Below are 15444 nucleotides of genomic sequence, written 5' to 3' on the forward strand. Positions count from 1 at the left end.
ATGCAAGCTGTCACACACACCTGTCAATCAAAATGTGACACTGCAGAACTCAAGGAAGAAATATTAAAAGATGGACCAGTAGAACACTGATTAGATGGTCTCGCTAAAACGAATAGGACATCTCGACATAATTATTTACATTTTTAGAGTGAAGTTTGATATGAGTCTATGGGATCCAGGCTTTTTTGGAGCCAGCATCTAGTGGCTGTCAGTGGTATTACACTTTAAGAAACCTCCACAATGGCCTCATTTTGGTCCTTGATTGGGCGTCTCCCCTCTGGTCTTGATTGTTTATCTGATGTGTCAATACCGAGAATTTAAGAGTGACTCAACTACCACAAAATCTACATGCATGCAATATCTAAATGTTAAGATAACAGGCCAAGTTACAGAAACTCGATGTTTTTTGTTTAAATATTGTGTCATTGGTTGTTTGGTTAGTTAATCAGTCATATTCAAAGTCCGTACTCCAGCATCACTGTCTCCCCAAGGACCCTGTTGCTCTTTTGCACTACAACATTTATGTTTATTACCCTGCTCCCTGAAGAGGAGGCAAGGTTCGATTTGTTTGTGTGTTTATAGATTGCCAGTGACCCAGAATAGATCTGATTATGTTTTGGGAAAAGTAGGTCAAAGTTCAAATTTTTTATGAATTTTTAAAATCGTTTTTTTCCCCCCCATTTGCTTAATAATGGTCGAAATTTCAAATGTCTGTAGCAGCAGAACTATTGGTTGAATTCATCCCAAATAGGGTAATAGATTGCCAGCAACCCAGAATAAATGTCAATACATTTTGGGAAAAGTAGGTCAAAGTTTACATTTTTTATGCATTTAATTTTTTTTAGATCTTTTTTTTTTTTTCCCATTTACTTATAATGGATGAAATTTCAAATGTCTGTAGCAGCAAAACTATTGGTTGAATTCATACCAAATTGCGTTTATAGATTGCCAGTGACCCAGAATAGGGGTGGTTACATTTTGGGAAAAGTAGGTCAAAGTTCCAATTTTTTATGAATTCTTTAAAATTTTTCTCCCATTTACTTGTAATGGTCAAAATTTCAAATATCTATAAAAACATCAATTTTGTTTCAATTTACTTAAGACTTTACACATATATTGATATGCTGACATCAGGACATGCATAGACATGATGACATCAGCTGGATCGATGCCAGAATAAGCTACAATACTTGCAATGGGGCGGGGTTTGTTGTGCCTGGCACCACTTGTTTAGTGAGAATTAACTATTTTTTTTACACAATGTTGCTATTATTCCAATCTATTCTGAAGTTGCTCGAAAACAAAATGTCTGCAATATGATCCTCAGTGTGTGAGTAATTTTTCAGCACAGTACTGATTTTTCTGTCATAGCGTGCTCATCTGTATAACTGCCAATGACATGTTACTTTTATAAACAGAACTTCAGTGTTTGACATTTTCAACTCTATTGATTTTTGTCTCTTTGTCTATGCGTCTTTGTCACTCAATTTATTGCTGCGTGTACCTTTGTGTCGGCTGAATGGATTTGCCATGAGTTTGTTCCTGAAGGCATTTACAGGAACTGCAAAGCCCCTGTGGAGAAGTATGGCCACAAACTGTTGAGTAAAGATTTTTCAGAATGAATGCGTTTTGTGTCTGAGAAAGCAGAAGCGTCGCACTTCTTTGTGTGCGAGCTTGTCTGTGTGTCATTATAGCGCTACTTATTTCCATGGTTACGGTGATCCAGGATGGCCTATGAAAGCGTACCTCCTGCAGACATCGATGTGTGCTCTCATTACTGCCCCGTATGTGTCCTATCCAGCTGTGTAAGGGGGAAAGAGGCGCACAGAGAGTGAGTCTACAGTGCAAAGCTTCTGGGAGAAAAGATGCCTGTATGGGTGTAAAAATACAGCCAGAAGTGGAGCACGCAGGGAACAAAGAAATAGAGGCTGGGATGGGAAGTGGTCGGTAGACTGCTGTAGGGCCTCCAATGAGAGACACTCAACATGATAATACAGACACACTGATGAAACGACAAAAGGCAGACCGCTGAGAAATGAAATCGAGCCAAATGTAACAGATGACAGCTTAGATACTAAGTGTAAGGAAAAGGATTGCCACAGGACCCGCATAATTCATTCAGTTTTTAGACTGATAATTCAATATTTATTGTAATTCCTTTAGGCATGATAATTATTATTTTTTTTTTTTATATACTTTTTTTATTTTTATCTCCACATTTTACAGTATACAGAATAAACAAATCAACAAAAAGAACAAAAAACAGACCACAACAGTTAGAGCATCTAGGTTCACCCTTTAGACCACAGGTGTCAAACATAAGGCCCGGGGGCAAAATCTGGCCTGCCAAAGGGTCCAATCCGGCCTGTAGGATGAATTTGTAAAATGCAACAATTATATTGAAGACATTAACAATCAATGGTGTAAAAATCATTTTAATTCAGGTTCCGCATACAGATCAATTAGATATCCATTGGGTCAGACCAGTAAAATATTATCATAATAACCTATAAATAATGAAAACTTCAGATTTTATTTTTGTTTTACTGTAAAAAAAAGTACAATTACAGGAAAATGTTTATATTAACAAACTATCCTTTTATAAAAAATGTGAATAACCTGAACAAATATGAACATCCTGAAATGTCTTAAGAGAAGAAAATGCAATTTTACCAATATTCTACCTGTTACTAAATTTTTTGTGTATTTGTAATTCTAATGTAAGCTGTAATGGACATGTGTAAATGATAAACTGAGGCAGAATATTGTTAAAATGTCACTTGTTTTCCTTAAGACATTTGAAGTCATTCATGCTATTCAGATTTTTCAGGAAACATTGTAACATTATCATAATGTAATTTTCCTTTTTTTTCTTTGTTATTAAATTACTGGTCCAGCCCACTTGAGATCATATTGGGCTGAATGAGGCCACTGGACTAAAATGAGTTTGACACCCCTGCTTTAGACAAATAAAATACAGACAGGTTCAGGACAAATTAGGCAAAAAAAAGAAATGTCAAAATAAGCATATGTAAGTATAACATTATACAGGTTAAAGGATTTCTTTGATTAACATACACATTCCATTTTTCCCAATATTTTTTACGATAATTATTAGTTCTTGAGAGTTGAAATTTATGTCTCTTCCAATCACAGATCCAATTGGTATTGATTTTTTGATTAGCTGTCAACTTAATAAATCAGCTCTTCAGACAATCATTTAATCAGCTTGAACATTTTATGATTCTAGCCTCTTAATCTTGTCTACATCTTGGATTTTTATGTCAGTGATGAATCAAGGAGATGCAATCCACATGCTCTTGATGTCATTTCCCATTGAGCTCTGAGGTTCATCACTGGTCTCAGAGCTCTGACCCATCACTGTGAGCTTTGTGTTTGTGTTGGTTGGTCCTCTTTGTCCTCCTGCAGACTCAAGCATTGGCATTTGCTCAAGTGTATATTGTGTCAGCTTCCATCTTATTTGCAAATGCACATCACCCAAAAAAATGTAGGTACCTAGAGTCTATGTTTGCAGGACTTGTTTATACTGTTGGTTGCTAAAGTTCGATCTGAGCTCGGAAAGAAGGCTTTTAAGATTTCTGCTCCCTCTGCTTGGAACATTTTGCAAAATGATCTTAAACAGAATGAGCTGGTCTCTGCAGACTCCTTTAAAAGGATTTTAAAGGACAGAACATCCAGATGTAGTTGCTTTTCCTGACTGTTAAATATATTTTTTTCATTCTGACTCATAGTTAGTTATTTGTAATTTGGGTATGTATTGCATATTTTGCAAATTTCTAATTTTATCTGTATTATTTAATTGTATGTTTGGTTCTATGTTGATTGTAACTAGGGATGCACTGATACCGATACCAGTATTGAGTATCAGGTCCGATACTCAGCATGTGTACTTGTATTCGTACTCGTAAAAGTACTCCGATACAACTGCACTGATACCACTTACTAGGGATGCATCGATCTGATACCAGTATCGGGCATTGGCTCCGATACTCAGTGTGTGCACTCGTATTCATACTCATAAAAGTAATCCGATACCAAATGCACCGATACCACTTACGACCATGTGACATTCACAGTTCAGTGCAGCAGGTACGCAGCGGTGGAATAATGTGTGGGGAGTGTGAAGAGTGTGGAGATTTTTCAAAATAAATGATAGTGATAAAAGTAACGCTGACTGCAAGTAACGTTAAAGACACAGACAGATACGGACGCAGTGTTCTGTCCGTCCTCTGCGTACATTCCATCCATTTTCCTGGTGCTCATGGATGCGTACCCAGATGGAGAATACCACCGGGAACCGTGGAGGTAGAGGATCTGTTCAAAGAGCGACTGTGTGAGTTAGAGAAAAACTACTGACAGATTTAGGACAGCTACCCAGGGCTGAGCCAGGGGTACGGAGCGGTGCAGACCACCGCCAGCGGAAGTGAAAACGAAACTTATCACTCATTTCTCTTTTCTCTACCTGCTGAAGCTAAGCGGTTAAACCTTACCAGTGAAAACGCTGCTATATTAGTATCTCATTAGTGTTGCCTCTGTCGTCTCCATGTTTGTTATTACTGACTTTCTTCTTCTCAAAAAACTTTACTCTTCTTTGTGGTATTTATCCAGTATAGTTAATTCAGAGCGGTGCCCCCTGGTGGATTGAGAAATACTCATTCCAACACATTAAATGTCAGTAGCAGCACCTTGTTCCAGTCAGACTAATGACAACGACAATAAAGCACATTTACAAAAGGAACTAAGAACTGTAATGGTATTATTGAGTACTCATATCGGTACTCGGTATCGACAAGTGCTCAAATGTAAGTGCTTGTACTAGTACTCAGTCTGGAAAAAGTGGTATCAATGCATCCCTAATTAAAACTGACATGTCATATCTGCTTCTGCCTGCCTTGGCCAGGACGGTCTTGGAAAATAGATTTTTAATCTTAATGAAACTTTCCTGGTTAAATAAAGGTTGAGTAAAATAAAATGAATAAAGGAAAAAAAATTACTCATATTCACCATTTTTGGCCATTTTATGAGCCAAACACCAAACTAATTGGCAATGTAAATAATCCTTAGTTGCTGCCCTTTTTCCAGTTTGCACATGAAAACCAGAGGATGCAGATTCCATTAACACTCACTGATATTAAGCACTGGGGGTGAATTTCGATTTTTGCATTGTTCGAATATTTTTGCATGATATTATGTCCTTATTCATCTCTCTGGGCTTTCACACACGCTCAACACATAGGCTTAATTTGAAGGTGTTTCAGTCAAGCATTAACTGCCACTTGGTTTCATATGCAGTGTATTTAAAACATAACCAAATCCTTCCAGTAATTACTCCTCAGCACGTTGAAGTAAGAGCCCACCACTAAAAGCTGCACTGTATGAGAAACGTCAAGCTCTCTGGAGATTATTAAACTCAAAATGCTCCCAAACCAATTCCCTCCAGATCAGACGGGCTGAGTTTATTTTTCCCCGTTAATTGTGTGGCAGATATGCACAGCCATAATTTTTTATGAATTAATTGGTACAGTAGTGGCATTTGTTTTTTTTTTTTACCATGCATTAATAAATTAAACCATGCTTGCAAATACTCACATTTGTTTGAGTTTTGAGAAACCTGCCTTTTTACATTCTCACAGGAGTTACGTTGAAGCTAGGACTGCATCTAGTGATTTCTTTTCATTGTTTATTGTCGAGAAAGTGTTTTCCAAAGCTTAATATGACATCCTCAAACTCCTAGTTTGGTCCAATAAGTAAAGCAGCTCACTTTATTGTCAAAGAGGATGAAAGAAACCACTGAATTTTTAGATTTAAGAGGCTGGAATCAAACAATTTAGACCAATTATCAAAATAGTTGTCAATTAATTTAATAACCAAAACTAATCAATCAATGAAAAAATTGTTAAAGCTGTAACTGAAGCCATTCTCTAGTCTCTTTGTTCACTGTGAAATGACAGTCTGGATGAGACCAGCTGACTCAACACTGTCCAAAAAAAGTATAATCTGCAAATCACTACCAGTAAAACTCTCCAATTAAAATGCTATATATTGTTCAACCTGCAAAATATGGTGCCCAGGGAAGAAGAAAAGACTGCAAGAACTTGCTGGGAGTGGTATTGATCTTGTCATCAAAGTTAAGTAAGAAAGTGAATCAGCAACTTTCCTGAAATGTAGAATAGGGTTGGAGGATATGAAGGTATACTGGCCACTGCATGATGGTGACAATGTGTCCACTGATAGTCATTTCAAAATACCATTTACACAAGAGGTTTCACAGCAAATCTGGGATGGGTTCTTGTATAAACTTGTGTATCCTGATGCTTGGTAACATTATTTTGGGCTCTAAGGATGTCTATGGTTGTTAAGATGGCAAGTTAATACACCTCTTTGTCCACAATCCACTGTAGAAGAAGCATTTGTCAAGAAAACACAAAGGAGGAAAGTGGAAAACTTATTTTTATTTTTTTTATTTATTTGCACGTGTAATCGGTGGTGTCAGACTCTGCGTTGTGTTTTTTAAGGACGAGACCCGCATGTATAACTTTGGAGGCAGTCTCCGTTTATTGTTTTTCAGGTCCTGACAAAAGTGGCATAAGACACAAAAACCTCCGGTCAGCGACACCCTTAAAACATGCTCCTACACAAACCAAATGATACAGAAATGTGTTTCAGCATATCATAAGCACCTCATACAGTTTGAACTAGCCAGTTCATTTAAAATTTAAAGCAGCAGAGGCTAAACCAAAAATTTTCCCCGACTGTACGGCTGCTTACCTCTCCTACAGAGATCCGGAACAAAAGGCAAGAGGTAAAGGCGCGAAAACGAAGATAGATAAGATACTTTATTGTTATTATACAGAATGTACAAGGAAATTCAGGTGCACTACCAGGATACGGACTCATAAAAATAGCGATAGTAATACATAGTATTAATAACTATAAAAATATAAATATATAATTAAAACAAAATATAAAAACAAAATATGCATCACTCACATATCAGCATCCATACATTCATTCCCTCACACATCCACCTCCTTCTTTATCACACAGCAGTACGTCACACACACATCCCATCAGTGCCAGTGTATGCAGTGCAATGTACAAAATAGTGCAATTAAAACATGTCTGTACTTTATTGGTTAAGTTCATTGTTTAGTGTGGTTATGGCTGTGGGGTAGAAACTACTCCGGAATCGTGTGGTGCGTGTTTTCATGAACTCTAGTTATAGCGAGCAGTGTCACACTGTAAATTACTCGCTGGTGAACAGTCTCAAATTAAAAGTTCCACATACTAACTCAGAGGCTCATAATGTCAGGTATTAAGCAAAAGAAACGAAAATAAAATGAACAGATTTTGTGTAATTATAACAAACAATACACAATATCCTCTACATACCCACATTGCTGCGAAATAATTGACCCAGTTACACACACAGTATAAAATAAGACAGATACATGTACATATCTCTCTTGATAGAGAGAAGGGTACAAAAATGTGCAGGGGAGGTCGGAAACCCAAAAGGCTTATAGAATGACCTCACCTTGACTTAGTTGTATTTGAAACAAAATAAAAGAATGTCATTTGCATACCTTCCATGAAGTAGAGGGATAAATAAAAATGTCAAAGGTAAAAAAAAAAAAAAAAGATGGTTATATATCTATTAACATTATTTCTTTCAATAACATAAAGAGTAAAAAGAAATGAATAATAATGATAATGCAATAATACTAGTTGTACTACTGTAACTTAAAACTAGAACGGCGCTCATAGACCACAGATGTTCACCAAGGCTGAAGGTCCACAATTATGACCTATGTGTCTTCTTTTCGGTCAGCTGGTGCCACTGGATACTGTGATGGATTCCATGATGATGAAGGTCTAAAGGCCTTTACACACCAGGGGCATAACCAAAGTACCAACAGCATGTATGAATTAATTACCCAATAAACTTTTGTATCAAAACTATTGACACTGGGGATGATGCAAGCTTGTGACAGTTGCAACACTTGTTCAGTAGAAGATAAAATACAAACAGAAATGGACTCAACAATGGATCCAGCCTCACCTGGAGCCTCATCTGCAGCCTGAGTGTTCTAGTCTGTCTGATCCAGCATTCTCTGTTCCTCTGGGTTTATGTCCAGTCTCTAGGTACAAAGACACAGTGTAAAGTGTAGTTAATAGTAAAGTGAATCTACTTGTTTTGCAGCGCTACTCCATATGTTGTCTTTCACTTCATTTTGCTTTTTCATTCAAAACAGTGTGGCTAGGAAACGACAGGCCTGGGTGCATCATTGATTTTGTTACATGACTCTTTCTCACAAAGCATGAATGTGGAAGTTCTCTTGACATTTAAAAAAAAAAGAAACAGTTGGAAAAAAAAAACACCCTTGGCGTCTAACAACCTTTACTTCTAATTTGCCCGTAAGTGTCAGATAGCGTTCAGTTTCTTTTCTTGTTTGAGCTACTTTAACTTGTTCACAGAGAGGTGAAATCCTTGCCCTTTCTGGTTGTACCCCATGGCTTCCCTCCACTGTCCAAAGACATGCACCATACTGGGTTAACTGGTGTGTCTAAAATAACCTGTAGGTGTGAATGTCAGGGTGATTGGTTTGTCTGTATATGTCAGGTCTCTGATGAACTGGGGACATGTCCAGGTGGTACCCCACCTGTACCTGTTGGTATCCAGAATATGCTCTAGCACCCCAGGACCCACTTGAGGATTAACCTGGAAAGACCCAAACATCTACTAGCAACCAAAACTATCTAGTCATGTAAACTATTTAATACCTGTTGATGCATTAATCCTATCAATACAGGTAATTAATTTGTGTAAAAATCTTTTCATGGTCATCAGATATGACCCATTTGGACATTCAGAGGCTCCATAGTTACCATGGAAACACCGTCATCTTCTACAACATCGATTCACAAGTAAAAGGGGGGGGTAAACATGACAAATTCATGGGGCCCATCATTTCCAGGGGGCGCAGTGAATATAAGTTAGAAGTTGTGAAAATTTCATGTAAGCTGTGGAGTAAAAGAGAGGCATAGAAGCTGGGAGTCGGACGTCCAAAGTTTCAGTTTCGGTTTTACGCCAGTTGCGGTAGTTACAGCAGTTATGAAACACACACACCCCTGCTCTGACTACACATTTATAGATAATTCATTTACTGGAAGGCCCGCAATGTTTACCTTCCATGGAGTCCACAATTGCTAGTGGTGCCCCAGGTAAAAACCATGGAGTTTGATAAATGACAGTGGATGGAGACACCTGTTTTATGTTCAGTTAATGACATATTTTACAGAAAAAGTCATTTTTTCTTCAGTTTTGTCTGTTTCTGATATAATAACCCTCTATTTTTTAATTTGATATTTAATCAACATGTACATGATCAGTGAATTGAATATAGGAAAAAAAACTAATTTTCACTGAAAATCTCCAAAATACATTGGATAATATGATAATAAATAGTGTTAAATCACTTAAGAAAGGCTTAGTACAGAGAAAAATTAATTTGGGAACTGCCACAAAAGTAGCATAGGGTCTCTATGGGTTAATTAGTTCAGAAAATGAATGAATGAATGTTAATATTTCTAGTGGATAGCACATTTCTAAAACTTCTGGAGTCTTGCTGCTGAGAGCAACTTTTTCCAAAATCAGGTCCGATGGGGGACACCGGAAGGGGTGGGTTTTCACCCCTCTGGGGCTTTGGGGCTCTCCAATGTTTAGTGAGTAAAAATAATTCCAGCCTCCTCTTCTCTCTATGGATCTGCTCCAACATTTACAGATCTTTTTAGGTCTTTTTCTTTCACTACCCTGGCCTAAGCTTTTCTATATTTCATGAAAATCTGTGCTGTTGACCGACAGGTTACAAGCCATACTGAGAAGTAGCTAAACAAGAGTGACCATGTCTTTAAAACCTCATCAGAAGACTCATGTGGTCTCCATGGTGACCGTCATGTTTCCATTACTTTAGGGAAAATTACACTGACTTCCATCCATTTCCTGGAGATTTATCTTCACCTTAATAATAACTACTCCTAACCTTTACCTTGCACACACTGATAGATGTCTTTAATGCTGGCCGACTGCTGTGACGTTAAATCAGTGTATTATGTAGTGTCTGTCTAAAAATCAGTGTGTGTACAAAGCCCTTTATGCAAATGATAAACACAAATTCAGAACATTCGGCGTGTTGGTGGCAGGGAGAATAATGGACGACATATACAGAAGCATTCCCTCTGAGACCGGGCTGTGTTAAGGGAGATGGAACATTATGGGCTATATATAGCATTATCTGAGAGTGTGTACATGTTTGTGTGTGTGGTATGTGACAAAGAGCAGAAGCATATACCAGTATAAAAAAGAAAAGTGTGTTACATGTTGAGGTGTGTGTGTGTATTTGAGGCAAAAATGTACCACTAATGAGTTTTAGTCTGATAGGAGGTCGTTGCAGTGACAAATAACACAGATGAAGGAATGGGTTCCACAGAATGTAGGACACGGTGAAAAGTGGTTTCCTTCTTAGACTAATGTTGTGTTTTCAAGTGCCTCCTCAATCTATGTGTATTTTGTTGTTGGGCTTCATGTTTGTGTTGACTTAGTGCGTGTTTATCAGCTGTAATAGCACCGTGGAATGCGAGAGCAGGAAGCTGGAGTAATTTGTCTCAGAGTTTAAATTGTTTTGCCTCTTTATGTGACGTGATAGTAGTTGTGTTTTGTTTACTTTTAGTTATTCAGTGGAATTTTAGTCTTTTTTTTTGTGCCTTGAGGGGCCCGGATGTTATTGAGGAAAGTTATCAATGATTTGGAGTTTATTACTGTTTTTGGTCTCTACAATATCCTGAAGGAAATAACCGCCCTTTAAGCCATGTCTGTTTGCCATATTTGTGCAGAGCAGGTAGTTTGTTCAGTTGGATTGCTCTACCCTGAAAATAGCTGCGCGCCATAGCCAAAAAGGATGCTTTGAGAGAGAGCAGTTGCAGACATGTGTGGTCACTACTGTTTGTTATGTCTTATTAGGTCTTATAGACTTAAATTAACTAGAAAAAAAGTTTGAATATTTAAAGTGGCCCAATCAGTTTGTGAATTGTAATTTTTTTAAAATATGTATACATACTTTATTTTTATCCCCACATTTTATGATAGACAAATAAACAAAAGACAGACCACAACAATTAGAGCACAGGTGTCAAACATGCGGTCTGGGGGCCAAATCTGGCCCGCCAAAGGTTCCATTCCGGCCCGCGGGATGAAAGTGCAAAAATTAACCTGAACAGTCCAGGTTGTCAAAATCATTTTGTTTCAGGTTCCACATACAGACCAATGTGATCTCAAGTAAAAATAACAACACAATAACCCGTAAATAATGACAACTACAAATTTTCTTTGTGAAAAATTATGTAGAAAAAATTTAAGTGAAAAAACCCCCAAAACATTACACTGTGAAAATATTCACATTTACAAAACTATTCTTTCACAATAAAATGCAAACAAATACATAAATAAAAACAAAGATGAACAACCTGAAATGTGCAATTTTAACAATATTCTGCCTGTTACTAAATGTTTTGTACATGTATGGATCCACTGTGATCTGTAGTTGTGTTCATAATAAGAGAAGTAATAATGTAGAAATTGTTCAAATTTTAGTTCCAAACTCCAAAATTTTAACAATATTATGCCTATTACTAAATGTTTATGTAACATTGTGTGTAAATGTACATGTATAGATAATAAGTCGAGGCATAATATTGTTAAAATTGTACTAGTTTTCAAATGAAATGAAATTTCTATTTTTTCAGCTTATTCACATCTTTTTTGTAAAATGTAAATATTTTCATGATTTAATTAGGGTTTTTCATACTAAAACAAAAAGAAAAACTTGGATTTGTCATTATTTATAGGTTATTAAGTCATTATTTTACTGGTCTGGCTTGCTTGAGATCAAACTGGGCTAAATATGGCCCCTGAACCAAAATGAGTTTGACACCCCTGAATTAGAGCATCCAGGTTCAAACTCCAAACAAACAAAATACAGACAGGTTCAGGACAAATTAGAGTAAGATTATACAGGTTCAAGGATTTCTTTGATTAACATACACATTCCATTTTTCCCAATATTTTTTTTACATTTATCAGTACTGAGGTGAATTGTAATTTTGAAGCCTAAACCCCCCCCCCCCCCCCCCAAAAAAAAAACCAAAAAACTGTTAGCTCTAAAAGAAGAAAGCTTGATACCAGAACTGAAAACAGTAATGCAACAATAATAAGCACCATTAAGTCATTTCAGATACTTAATAAATGTTAATCCATACAGTTGTGTTTGATAATAATTTAACACATTATAACATAGTAATAATGGCTAGCAGAGTTAATTGTCAGGCCAGCTAATGGACTGTGTAATTCAATGAGTTAATGCTAACATTAGCTAATGCAGCTAAATTATGTTGGTTATTGTGAATAAGTACCAGTAAATTTCACGACCGAACCCTCTGATGGCCTTCTTAGTGCTATTCACCAAACACTACTACAGCATCACTACCTGTCAGGGAGAAAATATGTTTTATTCAATAAACAAGAGCTCTGAATGTCCGACTCCGCAGCTGAGGTGTAACTACCTGTCAATCAAAGTCCACATAGACGTACTCACCTGTCATTCACAGTGGTCACTCGCTTGTTTCTACATCCATTTCAGGCTTAATGTAATCTTACCATCCTGCACAGTTGTCACAGTTGTCATGGAGGGGAAAATGAACTTTGTCCCAGGCATGCATGTTTATTTCAGCTGTAATATTGGACATTTTAATAGTGGGGTCTATGGGGACTGACTTGCTTATGGAACTAGCCCCCAGCGGAATCTCAAGAAAATGCAGATTTTGACACTTTAACATTTGCTCCACTTTTCATTTCCGGAGGGTCAGGGTATCTGTTACTAGTTTTAGTTTTTGTAATAATCTGAAACAATAAAGTCAGTAAATTTTGAGGCAGTCAATAAATATTTCCTTATAAACCAAAATAAGGCTGTTCTTGTTTGTCATGTTCCTGAGATCAAATCAGTACAATGTCACTATAGTTTGTGCAAATACCCCGAAGCAGCATGTTTTTCAAGTGTCACGGAAATTTTGGCTATTCTGAGCAGCAACCACTTTTTCTTCCTTGGCACCTTGTTGCTTAGTGCAAACCGCTGAGACTGACACTGACAAAAACCTTTGAATCACAACAATAAATTGGCTAACATGAACACATTGTCAGGCTGACTGAATGAAATAAATGAACTGCAGATGCTACCAGTGGAAGCTTGTTTTTCTTTTATAAGAGAAAACGGTTCAAGGATGTGGACTGTCTGGCCGATGAGGCTCTTAACCTGTGCTTTATAATCAGAGACATTGACCACTGTCTTCTGAACTGATGGAACAAGGGCAATGGAAGTGAGCTATGAGAAGGAATGGAGTTTTGGGTCTCATTATCATAAATATTCTTCTTTTATTTATTCCTTTGACATGTATAAACCACTACTAGTTTGCAAAACAACTACCAACATGCATAACCAAAACCTAACAGAGCACGCTCCCTCCTTGGATTTCTGCTTCACACGTATAAATCATTTCTAAATCTGTCTGTTGATGTGCAATGTGATTGTTTCAATTTGTTTGTATTATTGTGAAGTACTTAAGTCAGTAATTAACTTCTGTATTTTCTGTGTGGGAATTAGGCGAAGTAAACAATATTCCCACGTCACTGCATAAAACAAACACAAGAATGCACACACACAAGACATCCGGTGGGCTGATGCGAAAGTTACGAGGTCACACAATGTGTGTGTGTGTTTGCTTGTGTGTGCAGGCCTGTTGCGTATTGTGTAAATTACGTAAATGAATGAATATGGGTAAAGTCAATATTTAGAGTGTGCTGCAGCTGCATATAGCAGAGCACTTGTTTATTTTTAACGTCCCTGTTTTTTGCTCCCTGTGTGCATGTGTGAATGTTTATGTGCGTACATCTGCTTTACATGGCTCTGACCTTGTATCCTGCATTTGTTTCTCATGTGTATTTGTCTTAGCAGTTGTGTTTGTGTGTACGTGTATGTGTGCATATGCATATGTGTTTGTATGTGTAGTGACTGCTGTTTGTTACATAAGGAGATTATATTATGTAACTTTTGTTTTTTTTTTTCCTTTTCAAGGAGACCATACAGTGGTAGTGTTTCAGAGCATTTATGTGTGTGTGTGTGTGTGTGTGTGTGTGAGCACAGCGCTGGCTCAGTAGCTGGCATCCCCTGGCGTCCACCTACAACCCCTGGGTGTTTTTTCCATTGCTTCCATATTCCAGTTTTCACCCAGACACACATACCTACACACAGACTCATACGGAAATACACACACATACACGCACACACACACACACACACACACACACACACACACACACACACACACACACACACACACACATGCAGGCACTCTCATCAGGACATTACTTCGTTCTTCCCTGCTTTCTCAATCTTGCTTTTCAGTCTTTCCATCTGTTTTATCAGTCTCACACAAATGCAGCATTAAATCCCTGTGTCAGCCAGCATGGACACTGCCTCCTCTTTTTAATCGCATTTGGATATCTGCTCAAAACAGTCTGAATTGTTTACTATATTAAACAGCCACAGCATAGTGTTGGATAAAATGACAATATATATGCAATGACAAATTTCCACCAGTACAGATTTTGCAATACCATTTCAATCGTGGGAGCTACTTTTTAGTGTCATTGGGCAAAATTCCATAATTAACTTTTTCATATTGTAATACAGGTTTTAGAAGATCCAACCCCATGACATTTTGGCCTATCATAGGTGTTTTCATGGAGGTAGGAGGGATGACATGTGATGGATGGCTTTTCATTTGGACTGAGAGGAGAAAACTGCCGAACAAAGATGTGAATTTTCTTATTCTGTATCAGTTCCCATTGATTTTTTACCTCCTGCAGCTTTAAGCCAAGATTAGACCAACATAAGCTGAAACCCTCCAACTTTTTGTAAAACCCCGCTCAATTTGGCGGTCTATTTAAGCTGCAAAATTTCCAATCTCTACGTCTGACATCCCCTGCTGTTTCCCTGCTCAGTGGCCCTGGGGGGAAGATATTTATTCACCACTCTCCAATATCTATATGTAAACATGCCAGCAGTGCGAGTCTGGAAGCGAGACAAATACTAACTGTATTCTAGCCCTGTTATAAATCATATCCGATGCATGTTGTCAGACTGAAATGCTTTTATTTAGCCTTATCACTCTACTCTAAAGTGAAGCTCAAAGATGCCTCTACAGCCTGACTTTCATCTGAGAAGTGTCTGAGATTTACACAGATTGTATATGTTTCTTCAAATGTTTAGACTTGTTCACAGAATTTAATCTCTGTCTTGTCAGTAAACTTCA

At 37.4% G+C, this 15444-nt stretch overlaps 1 protein-coding gene across 1 annotated transcript in view; it reads left to right on the forward strand.

The window, feature by feature from the left end:
• plcl1 (phospholipase C like 1) overlaps positions 1–15444 on the forward strand; it is a 156639-nt gene that overhangs the window by 63753 nt on the left and 77442 nt on the right. The gene's annotated exons all lie outside the window — the stretch shown is intronic.

Source organism: Sphaeramia orbicularis, chromosome 21, assembly GCF_902148855.1.
Source record: "Sphaeramia orbicularis chromosome 21, fSphaOr1.1, whole genome shotgun sequence".
Taxonomy (NCBI): domain Eukaryota; kingdom Metazoa; phylum Chordata; class Actinopteri; order Kurtiformes; family Apogonidae; genus Sphaeramia; species Sphaeramia orbicularis.